Consider the following 12930-nt stretch of genomic DNA (forward strand, 5'->3'; position numbering starts at 1 on the left):
GAGGAAAAAGTCACAGAAAACTACAAATCCCAGCATTCCATAGCATGGAGCCGGGGCAGTCAAAGCGGCGTGGAACCGGATTATATTTCTCCAGTGAGGAGCAACAATCTGTCTAGGTCGATCCCCGCCTTTCTTCCTGGTTCTTAGCCCGCTCTCTTCCTCCTCCTCCGGCAGCTGCTCCCACCCATTTGCTGCTGCTGCTGCTGCTCTTGTGTGCCTTCAAGTCATTCCTGACTGGCCAATGTATGACAGGGTCTCCTTGGCAAGATTTGCTCAGAGGGGGTTGGCCTTGCCTCTGAGGCTGAGAGAGTGTGGCTCGCCCAGTGGGATTCTCTTCCGAATTCGAACCCCGGCCTCTCAGTCACACAGAGAACTCCCACCTCCCTGCCCCCCTTCGCAGAGGCCTTCTTCGCCCATCGCCTCCCTCCCTCCTTCCACCCACAGAGTTCATCCCTCCCCCTTCCCTTCAGCTCCTCCGCCATTTTACTTTACTTCCCCCCGCCCTCCATGAGTGCGACCGAGCCCCCTGCTGCTAGGGATTGCGTCAAACGTCTACGTCATTCCCACAAGCCACGCCCCTCCGTGCCTCTCTCCCTCCTTTTCAGGACAAAAAACTACACCTCCCAGGATGCTTTTTGATCTGCTGACGTCACCGAGTTGGAACATCCGCAGGCAGAGAGGGGCCAGAAGTGGCTAAACCACTCAGGCCGGTGTCGGGGGGGGGGGGGGGGAGGATGAAGTCTCATGTATTTTCTTCCCCTCAAAATGCCCCGCGTTGTTTTTCAGTATCTTTCAGCCTTCGCTGGGTAGGCTGCATGGGCCAGATCTTTTCTCCTTTTCTCCAGGAGGTGCCCTAAAGGAAGGGGAGTGTTTCCCTCCCCTCCTGCCTCTCCATCTGCCACACACTGCGTGGAGGCATCATCATCATCATCATCATCCCCCCTCAGGGCCCCCTCCTCTCTCTCTCGTTAGCTCACTCTTCTTTTTATTTGACACCCAAAGGATGGCCACAAGAGTACAGCCCCATCTGCCAAAGCAGAAGGCAGCTGGAAGAGGCTGGGAGAAGAAGGGGGGGTTGTAAACAGATTACACACACACACACACACATATATGTGTGTGTATGTATGTATGTGAGTACACACACAGATATATATATATATACAGTACATCTGTACATATATGTGTGTATATATTTCTATATCTGCATCTATGAGTTATATATATATATATATATAGCTCACCCTTACATACATACACACACATATGTATATATGTATGTGAGATATATAGATAGCTCACCCTTACACACATACGTGTGTATGTGTGTAGTGTATATGTGTGTGTACATATATATATAAGGGTGAGCAATAAGCACACACATATAGCTCACCCTTATATACACTGTATATAAATACACACACACACACACATATATACAGTATATACTTGGACACACATAGAGATAACTCACCCTTACATACACAAACACACAGATATCTAAGTCTATCTGTACATATATGTGTGTGTATACACACACACACACATCCCATATCGTTTCCCAAACCCTGTAAAACCTGTTGGTCGGAAGCACCAGGAAGAGTCTGGTGGCTCAGCCAATGTCTTTGGACACGGAAGCCTTTGCCAGCCCAATGCTCCGCCATCAGAGGCACCCACAAGGGACAAAGGAAAGACGTGGGCGCTGCGTGTCCTGGGCTCCTTTCCACATCACTTGTAGGCAGCAGCCTTCCTGGCCTCTTGGCTCATAGACAGAGCTCTCGCTTCAACCTGTTCTGCAAAAAATGGAAAGGAAAAACAAGAAGGCCCTTCTCCGGGTGACCAGCATAAAGCATCGTGAAATGTAGGACACTCAAGAAAAATGGAGGACATGAGCAAAGAGGAGCTCAAAACACTCCTAGAAATGTAAATGCATGCTTCTCACTTAGCCATGCTCAAAATGGAGGGCCTTTTGGGGTTCCTCCTGGACAGGAGGCTGAAGTGGAGGGCAGGTTCTGGAAAAGGAGGACCAAGTCTGGCAGATGTAGGCTGCATCCGCATTGCAGAAACAATCCGATTGGACCCCATTTTAACTGCCACGGCTCCTTACTATGGAATTCTGGGAACTGCAGCTTGTTGTGGCACCAGAACTCTGACATTTCTGACTTATGGCGACCCTATCATAGGGTTGTCTTGGCAGGTTTCTGGGGGGGGGGGGGGTCCCAAGGCCAGTCTCTGAGGCTGAGAGAGTGTGACTTGCCTAGAGTAGACCAGGTTTCTTTTCAAGCAGGGAATCGAACCCTGATGTATGAGATCCATCTCAGTTCTAGGCCGCCTTTCTCCAAAAAGGGACCCAAGGCGGCTCCCAGGCAAAATGTGTGCTGCTGCTGTGGTTCTCCCTTTCCCCCTCCATACACCCAAGAGTTGCCCTTGGCTCCTTGCAGAGGTCCTCCTTTTCCCGGACATGTCCTACATAAACGCCCTCCATTTTGAGCAGGACTAAGAAGCACGAATTTACATTTATATGAGCTCCGCTCCGGTGCCCCAACAAACGCCAGTTCCCAGAATTCCATAGCATCGAGCCAGGGCAGTTCGAGTGGTGTCAAACCGGATTATTTCTGCAGTGCGGATGCGGCCAAACAACAACTACGTCGGGCCTGACCAGAAGGGAGAGCACCGCGGGCTTTCTCCCCAGCCGATCCAGCGCAAAGGGACCAGGAAGGCGAGGGGGGCCTCTGGGTTGGGACTGGGAGGGAAATGGGGCTCTCCTTCTCTCGCCCAGGGCAGGGAGGGGAGGGCTCCGAGCAGCAGGACCCCAGCGTCATCTCCACCCCGTCTCTCCCCATTGGCTCCCGCACCTGTCACTCACCGGTGACCGGGCAGGGCGCCAGGTGTGCCACCTCTCAGAGTCCACCTGAGCCTTGCTTTTCAGCAGCAGCAGCAGCAGGAGGAGGAGAGAGAGAGATGGGAGGGAAGGAGGAAGGGAGGTAGAGATGGAAGAAAAGGAAGGAAGGAAGAATAGAAGGGAAGAAAGAAAGAGAAGGGAGGGAGAGAGAGAGAGAGGAAGGAAAGAAAGAAAGAAAGGAGGGAGAAAGAAAGAAAAGTAAAGGAAGGAGGGAGGGAAGTAAGAAAGAAAGAGAAAGGAGGGAGGGAGAGAGAGAGAAAGAGAGGTGGAAGGAAAGGAAAGAAAGAGAAAGCAGGGTTGAGGATTTGGACTGTACTATTTTAACTTTGTAAGCCACCCCGATTGCTTTTTGTAGAGAGGCAGAATATAAATAAATTTTATTATTATTATTATTATTATTATTATTATTATTTAGGGAGGGAGATGGAAGAAAGGAAAAAGAAAGGCAGGAAGGAAAAAAGGAAGGAAGGGGGAAGGAAGAAAGGAAAAGAAAGAGAAAGGAGGGAGGGAGGGAAGGAAGGAGAGAGAAAGGAAGGAAGGACGGAAGGACGGAAAAGGGAGGAGGGACAGGGAGGGTCGGGAGGGAGGGAGGTAGAAGAAAGGAAAAGAAAGAAAGGAGGGAGGGAGGGAGGAGCGAGGAAAGGAGAGAGATGGAAGGAAGCAAGGAAAGAAAGAAAGAAGAAAGACAGGAGGGAGGGAGGCAAAATGAATGAATGAAGGAAGGAAGGAAGGAAGGAAAACCTACCAATGACAATGGAGCTCGAAAGCTTTCCAGCTGGCTAGAGAAGGATAAAGAGAAGCCCTCAGGTAGGAAAAGTCCAGAGTGACCAGACTTGGTCCTCCTTTTCCAGGACATGTGCTCCATTTTAACCTTATGGCCCGGAGGAATTCCACAAAGCTGTCCATTTTTGAGCAGGACTAAGAAGCATGAATGTATATTTATATGAGTGTTGTTAGCTTTTTATTGGCCATGCCCCCTGTTTTTTCTTGGGTGTCTTCCATTTCATCGTGCCTTGTCTTCTTTGTAGCTGAGGACACCCAGTTCCCCCTGGAAAAGCTGCCCCTCGAAACAGAGGGGTCATGGCCCGACTTTCCCTGCAGGTTTGTTGTTGTTGTGCCTTCAAGTCTTTTCCGACTTATGGGCAACCCTGTTCTGAGGTTTTCTTGGCACATTTCTTCAGAGGAGGTTTGCCATGGCCATCCTCTCAGGCTAAGAAAGTGTGACTTTAGGACAGCGATTCCCTAACTTTGGTTGTCTGGGTGTTTTGGACTTCAGCTTACATAAGCTCTAGCCAGTTGGGCTAGAAGTCAGGAATTCTAGGAGCTGATGTCCAAAGCATCTGGAACCACTGCTTTAGGGATTGTCATTTCCCCAAGAGGACAAGAGTTAGGCAGCCCTGCTTCCTCAAGAAGGGGATCAGGATCCATCCGAAGTGTTGGAGGGGGAGTTTTTCCTCTCTCTTTTCTCTGTCTTCTCTCACACAGAGCCCAGGAATTCAAAAATCTAGCTGTGCTAGTCTATAGAATCAGTACTTAGATCCTGTAGCACCTTTGAGGCTAACTGAAAGAAAGAAGATGGCAGCATGAGCTTTCCTAGACTTCAGTCTACTTCCTCAGATGCTTTTCGACAGAATCCAGGGGTATTTATTTATTTATTGTATTTATATCCCGCTCTTCAACCACAAAGGCTCTCAGAGCTGCTTACAGATAGTTAATTAAACATTTCCCTGCTCTCAGGCTTACAATCTAAAAAGACATGGCCAAAAGGAGAAGGGAATGGTGGTGGGGAAGGGGATCAAGTCCACCAGTTCTTCTCTCCCTCTGAGGCCTGGGTCATGACAGATGAACTGGATGGAGGACTCTTCTTATTATTTTAGGCTAGGCCTGATGGTCCTGGCCAGCCTTTCTCTCCCTCTGAGGCCGGATGACATCAGACGGCAAAAGGGTAGCCCAGGCAGCTCCCTGAGCTTACAGAAATGAGCAGATAGAGTAAAGCAGTGATTCCCAAACATTGGTCCTTCAGGTTTTTGGACTTCCCAAAATTCCTGATTTTTGACCTAGGTAGCTGGGGCTTTTGGGAGCTGAAGTGCAGAACACTTGGAGGAGCAAGGCTTGGAAATGACTGGTGTAAAGATTGAAAGGAAACCCACCAGATAGTAATAGCAATAGCAAGTACATTTCTGTAGCATTTACCAATGTTGTTAAGCGTAAGGTAATTGCCCCCAACAAGCTGGGTACTCATTTTAGCGACCTATGGAAGGATGCCAGGCTGAGTGGATCCTGAGTCCTTGGCTGGGATTGAACTCACTACCGTATGGTTTGTGAGTGTGTGGCTACAGTACAGGCATTTAACCACTGCACCATCAGGGCTCCTTCTAATTGGGGCATTTGCGTCTGTTTTCGTATCAGAAACCGATGTTGCATTGATACACACACACACACACACACACACAGAGAGAGAGAGAGAGAGTAGTCTCTCTACATTTTTAATGATAATAATATCTGGATTTTTTTTTAAAAAAAAGATCAGGTCCAAACACACTGCAGAAATCATCCACTTTGAGACTGCTTTAACTATCCTGGCTCAGTGCTAGGGAATCCTGGGAGTTATAGTTTATTGTAGCACCAGAGCTTGCTGGCAAAGGCAGCTAAATATCTCACAAAATTACAGTTCCCGGAATTTCCTAGCACTGAGCCAGGGCAGTTAAAGCAGCCTCAAACTAGATTATTTCTACAGTGTGTTTCAGACCCTACACAGAAACAGTGTAGTTATTTGAGAGCCTGTGTGTTTCCTCAGCTCAGAGTGACCAGATGTCCTACTTTTCCTGGACATGCCCTCCATTTCAGTCTTCTGTCTAGGAGGCATTCCAAATTGCTCTCCATTTTGGGCACAACTAAGGAGCATGAGTTTATATTTCTGGGAAGGTTTTGAGTTTTTCTTTGGCCATGCCCTCCGTTTTTCTTGAATGTCCTCCATTCTGCAGTACCTTGTCCTCTTTTGAGGTTAGGAGGTGGTTTTGCAGTTCCTTCCTCTGAAATATATCCTACAGCACCTGGCATATTCCTTGGCAGTCTGCCAAATGAACAGGTAGCACTATCTATTCATCTTTAAAATTTATGTTATATATTTGTACAAGCAGAAACAAGGAGCGATTGGCTACCTCCCAGGGTTAGGCTCCACTTTATTGATCACTTGGTATCCAGAAAGAATTCCTCACATCCTCCTGGGATGGAACCAGAGGAGGTATTTGGGGTGAGGTTAGTGTGGAAGAAAGGTGAGAAGAGTGAGTCAGTGGTGGCTTGGTTTTCCTGCTCTAGAGGTTACAGTCCAAAACACACTGCAGAAATAATCCAGTGTGAGACCACTTTAACTGTCCTGGCTCAATGCTAGCCATTGTATTCCCCGTTACCATGTATGTGAGAGCTCAACAGTGAAGAAAACATGTAGGAAGAAAATTAATTCATTTGAAATGTGGTGCTATAGGAGAGGGCTGAGGATATACAGAAAGCCCAAGTCAGAACTCTCCTTGGAAGCCAAGCCCCCTTTCACACTGGTGCGTCTGCCCTGGGTAGATCTGGGCAGATCCAGTAATCCCAATACTGAATCTGTCCAGAATGATGTTCCCACTACCTTTACCCCGATCGAATCTCCCCAATGCAATTTACCCCACTGATGTTCACACTTATTGTCAATCAAATGATTTACATATTCACTTCTGCTGTCATCAATGGTTATGTGTCATGCAGCCATTCGCCAATGGCATGGGTGCTTCCCCCCTCTTTTTTAAAAAAAAATGTAGCGGCAACACTTGCACATTCTGTCAACTTGTTGAATTTAAAAATCTCCAGGGGTGTGTCTGTACAGGGTGCCGCCATTTTGACGTACGGGAGACGTGCTAGGGTTGCGGGGCATCTGTAAGCGACGCCCCGGGGCAACCCTAACATGTCATCAAGACGTGCCATGAGGCCCGTCTGTACCGGACCAAAATGCCTGGAAGGAAAACTGTGAGCAGTAGCAAATCCTGTGTTAATAAATCATCATACTTGTATTGTTATTCCTGTTGTTCACCGCCCTGATTTTTTAGAAGGGCGGTATATAAATAAAATTTTATTATATATTATTATACTTAAAGGTGCTTTTAAGAGGTATGTTCCCCAAGGATAGTACAATCAAATGGTTGCGAGGGCAACTAGAAAGGGGCAGTAATGTCATTCATCCAGCTAAAGAAACTTAGTTTATTAAGTCCTGTCCATGTTTATTATTCAATGGGACTTAAGTGCAATTTGAATCTTAATGAATTAATACAATTCCTACAAATAGGCATAGAAAACTTCTTATTTTTAAGTATAAGTAGTAGTGCTACTTTATGGAACTGCAGGAAGCAAGTTTCTTCATTTCCATTTTATCACAATGACTCCATGAGGAAGGTTAGGTCGAGACAGAGTAACTGACCCAAGGTCAGCCAATAAGTTCCATGTTGTTGCTGTGTGCTTTCAAATTGTTTCTAACTTATGGTGACCCTAAGGTGACCTAATTATGAAGTTTTATTGGCAGTCTTTGTTTGGGGGAGGAGTTGCTTTTGCCTTCCTTTGAGGCCGAGAAAGTGTGACTTGCCCAAACTCACCCAGTGGATTTCCATGGCTGAGTGAGGATTCAAACCCTAATCTCCAGAGGTGTAGCCCAGCACTCAAACCACTACATTGTCTCAGCTTCACTAAAAACTAGCCCTTCCAAGGTTCTCTGACATGCTTACTACTGCATCACACAGATTCTCAGTCAGTAGCATTCCTATGATGTACACTCATCACAGGAAGGATCATTTTAGAAGAGCATTCCCCCTGTGCAAGACACAATGCTTCTAAGATGGCAGCAATTGCCACATTCTTTTGTAAGTGCTTGTATGAAAACAAATTAACAGTTTTACCGTAAACTGTCAAATGAATCAGGAATACCTTTACAATTTTTCAAAAGATTAAAGATGTAATTGACCAACTTAAAGAGAGTGATTATTAACAATAAGGGATGAATATACAGGTAATATGGGATTAAAATTAGCCATGACTCAATAATTTATTCTCTTACAACAAAACAAAAGTCATGTGACCCTTTAAGACTAATGGACGCATTATAGCATGAGTTTTCTTGGATTGCATTCCACTTTAAAATTATACTCCATACATATACCTCACTGGGAGTGTGCTGGTGACTCCAGCAGCCTATTCATTGGTGTTTTGTTTCTCTTACTACACCAAATGAGAGAGCATGCCTGAAACCATTTGTTTTAGCATGTAGTCTAAATTTAGGAGCCAAACAAGTTAAGATTCATAAGCCAAGAAGAAACCCTTATTCCAAACAACAAGCTAGGGCCATTTATTCAGACAATACACTAAGCAAATCTTTTCTGGTTTGTTTACTAGATATTTGTAGTAATAGAAGCCAATTTGGAGAAAAGAGGCTGCATATGCTGGCAAACACCATTTGAATGGGTCTTCTCTAAGAAAGGCCAAGTCTGGATCCATCTGATTAATTTCTGTAGCCATTCTTTCTAGTACTAAGGACTGCAGCAGTTCATGGGCAATGCTTCAACAGTAAAGAGGTCCCAGTGGTAGTTCACATAGCCAGTAGGTTTTAATTACTAACCAGTGCTATTTCATTAGTTTGTCATAATCCAATAATTCCAGGGTAGTCAATATTAATCTGGGACAGATCAGTAGTAATACTGCATATGATTTTACAATCAGCAAAAAGACATACCACCAACAGTAATCATTTTCTTACCAGGGATAATGTATATTGAATACTGTATATCAGTGCTTTTGCAGTTGACTGCAGAATATATGACTGCATCATCTGTGAAAATGTTTGTAATTCAGTTTGGATTGTGAGTTATTTTTTCAAGCTTTTGACACATTAGGATTGTTGTTAGGCTCTAAGGAGGGTATGTTTATATAACCTTTTATGATAGCAATTACTAATGACACTAATGAGTCATACATCCAAGTATGGTGTGACAGAATAGATTTCTCATTTGGCAAGATTCTTAATATACTATGGGTTGGATCAAGATATTAGCCTACATATGGGATCTGGTGGAAGATGACTTCCCTGCCCCCTCCTCTATCTGTCAGCCTCTCAAACTCCCATCGCAGACTGTTTCTACCTATTTAACATCCTCTTCTTTATTAAGAATGGTCACAGGGTGGTTATGCTTCCCTGGGGCAGTTGTAAGCATCTTGCAGTTATGAGAGTTAATTCATTTGGAGGAATAACAGCAATAGTTCAGTGCTGTTAGATACACTGGCTCTATCTCTTTTTCACTAGCAGCATATAAACACTTCTGGTGATGAGAAACACTGGGCATGAATCAGACTGTCAGCATGCTACGGCCAGCTGCAACCAGTAAAGAAGGCAAGCCTAAGGGGGCATAAGATAGGCAGCTGTAGCAAATGATAGAGGTTTATAAAACTGTGTCTGATGTGAAGCAAACAGGGAAATAATATATGAGAGAGAGAATGAACAAACAGACAGACAAACTATAGAACCCTGAAGTCATGCAGTGAAACTGATAGGAAGGGTAGATTCAGGATAGACAAATGGAACTTACAGAATTAATTAACTTAATTAACTTACAGAAGTCTTTACCACTCAAAGTGGAGATGGCTACCGGCTTACACGGTTTTAAAGGAGGATTAGTCAAATTAATAGAGGAGAAGTCAACTAACAGCAGTAGCCACAGTAGCTAAAAGGCAAATTCAGAGGCAAACATATGCTTCTGAGTTTCAGCTAGCAATTGTGCACACACACACACACACACACACACACAGATTCCAAGTAATGGCTGAGGGTGATGCCCTTCTACCTTGTTTGTGGACTTTGCTGAAGCATCTGAAAAAATAACTAGTTTGAAATATGGCTCCTAAAGTCCCTCAGTCAGTATATCTATGGGCCAAGATGTCAGGGGGATTCTCGAAAGTAAATTAAAAAAAGAAATAAAATAAAATTCTGAGCTCTGGTTGGTTTGATCCAGTAGCTCCGTATTATTATTATGTTTATTATGCTTATTTCTATCCTACCTTCCTCCCAGTACAGGGACTCAAGGCGGCTAACAAATCTAAAACAGTCAAAGTTTAAACACTATTAGGCTATCAATGTGGAATTCTCCTGTGGCTATTAGCAGGGCTTGCATCAATGTGTGAAACTTTAAGCTTCATATAATAGTTGACTCATGACCCAAATGAAGTGTCTCCGCTTTTAATTATTGCATGTTGGAGAAAGATTGGCACAAATGCCACCTCCTGTTACTGTAGCTCCAGTAACCCTTGCATTGTACCAAACATCCTGAGTGATTTATTGTTTGACTAAGCCATACAGGGTCATGAGGAACAAAGGCGCTTTAGAAAGGAACAATACTAAAGATGACAGAGGAGTTGATTCCTCTTATTGTGGTCCAGTCCTAGCATAATGCTACCCATACAGTATTCCCAAACCCCCAATGAATAATTCATACATTAAGATGTCCACCCACAGATCCCCACCCCCTCGGGGATATCTGATTGAAGTCATCACTCCAAGGACCTATCCTCCAAATTGCTTTTCATGCAGTTATTTGAATAACAGAATACCTCCACATAATCTAAAGCATGCTGACATATGAAGGCTGAAGGTCTCTTGATAATATTCTTTAGTATGGTGGTGTAGGTGCCAGGCATCTCACTTTGGACACTCTGACCACTTTCAATGGGACACAAGAAATTAGTGTATGTTAACAAGGACTCTGCTTTAACATCCTTCCACATCTTTTGAAAAATTATGTCTATACATACTATCCTCCTCCTCCTCTTGCCTTTCTCCCAGTGGAGGGAAGTGGTGCACCCAAGGTAGTTCACATCAAGTTAAGAACAAAGTACACTAAAAACTTACTTGATACAAAAGTTTTAAAAGCATTAAACAGTTCCATTAAGAACACTAAATTACAACAACTGAAAGTTCATTAAAATACAGAAAAGAGCTATAACATTATATACCCCATTAAAAAGACCCTTCTGCCACACTTAACTGAAATGCCAAAGGCCTGCCTAAATAAAAAAAGTCTTTGCCTGCTGGAGGAAACAGAGTACGCAAGGCCAACTAAACCTTCAGTGGAAGGGCATTCTATAGGTTGGGAAGGTTCTGCCTTCTTTCTAATTAAATGCATCTATGACAGGGGTGGGATAGAGAGAACACCTTTCTCCAAAGATTTTAAAAGTCAGGGAGACACATAGGAGATATGATCTCACTTCACTGGTGGCAGATGAAATGATAGCCCTGTTTAAGTATTTGAAGGTATGTCATATTGAGGATGGAGCAAGCTTGTTTTCTGCTACTCCGGAGACGAGGGCATGGAGTAGGGGATTCAAACTATAGGAAAAGAGATTCCACCTAATCATTAGGAGAAACTTCTTGAAGGTAAAAACTGTTCAACAGTGGAACAGGCTTCCCAGAGAGTGGTGGTGGCTCATTCTTTTGGAAATCTTTACACAGAGTGCTTTGATTGTCAGGAGTGCTTTGATTGTGTATTCCTGCATGGCAGGGGACTGGACTGGATGGCCTTTGTGGTCTCTTCCAATTTTAGGATTCTTCGTCAGAATCCTGGACTGAAACTGTATATAAAGCTTTAAAGGTCATTACAAGCACTGAGTTGTGCTGAGAAACAGGCAAAGAGCCAGAGAAGATATTGCAATATGTATGTTATGCATTCCTGTAACCAGCACTAGTCAGTAGTCTGTCTGCAGCATTTTGGACCTACTGCAGTTTCTAAACAATTCCCAAAGGCAATCCCACATAATTTATATAGGATGCAATCAAGGCATATGTTGCCATAGCCAGATTTGACATCTCCAGGAAAAGGTATACCCAGTGTTCTAGTTTTAACGTGCAAATACACTCTTGACCACTGTGGAAACATGAGTATCCAGGCTCAGATCTGAGTCTAAGAGTATACCCAAGCTGGGAACCTGAGATTTTAGAGGGGTTGTAACTCCATCCAACAGAGGCTGGATTCCTATTCCCTGATCTGCCTTCTGACTGAGCACAAACATCTCTGTCTAATCTGGATTAAGTTTCAGTTCGCCCTCATTCAGTCCATTACTGACAACAAACACTAGTTTAGCACTAAATATCTTCCTTGACGTTAGAAGGAAAAATGACCAGAATTGGATGTTATCAGTATAACTGGTGTCACCAAACCCCGAAACGCAGGATAGCCTCTCCCCATGGTTTCATGTAGATATCAAACAACATGGGCTACAAGATTGAGCTGTGAGGGACCCCACAGGTCAATATCCAGTGGGCTGAACAGGAATTCCCTAGGACCCCTTTCTGAGTTTGCTCCTCCAAGAAAGACTGGTACCACTGTATAATATGTCATGGAGGCAGCTCAGAAGGATGCCATAATTTATGGTATTTAAATCCACTGGTCCAGCAGAGCCAGCAGGGACATGCCCCCATCTAGTTCCTGGGTAGGTCACCCTCCAAGGCAACCAAAGCATTCTCTGTCCCATAACTAGGTCTGAAACCAGATTGAAATAGAGCTAAATAATCTGGCTCAGCCAGGGACCCCTACTGAGGGCAGCACAGCAGGGGAATATACAAAGGAATAGTCCAGAGTCCAGTCCCAAGGTCACACAATACCACTCAGTCAGTCACAGCAAAGGGCAGAGGCAAGATCGTAGTCACAAGGCAAGTCCAGGGGTCAGATAACCAGAGTCATGAATCACATAACACCAATTCTGAAAGATCTCCATTGGCTGCCTATTCGCTTCCGGGCACAATACAAGGTGTTGGTTATTACCTATAAAGCCCTATATGGCTTGGGCCCAGGGTACTTGGAGGACCACCTCTCCCCATACATTCCGCCCCGCACACTCAGATCTGCTGGGAAGCAATTGTTACGTGTCCCAGAGGCAAGATATTCTACCACCACTCAGAGGGCCTTTTCTATCTCGGGCCCCATCCTCTGGAACTCGCTTCTGGACGAGCTCCACTCGGTCAC

The sequence above is a fragment of the Sceloporus undulatus genome, chromosome 2 (genome assembly GCF_019175285.1).
Source record: "Sceloporus undulatus isolate JIND9_A2432 ecotype Alabama chromosome 2, SceUnd_v1.1, whole genome shotgun sequence".
Lineage (NCBI taxonomy): Eukaryota > Metazoa > Chordata > Lepidosauria > Squamata > Phrynosomatidae > Sceloporus > Sceloporus undulatus.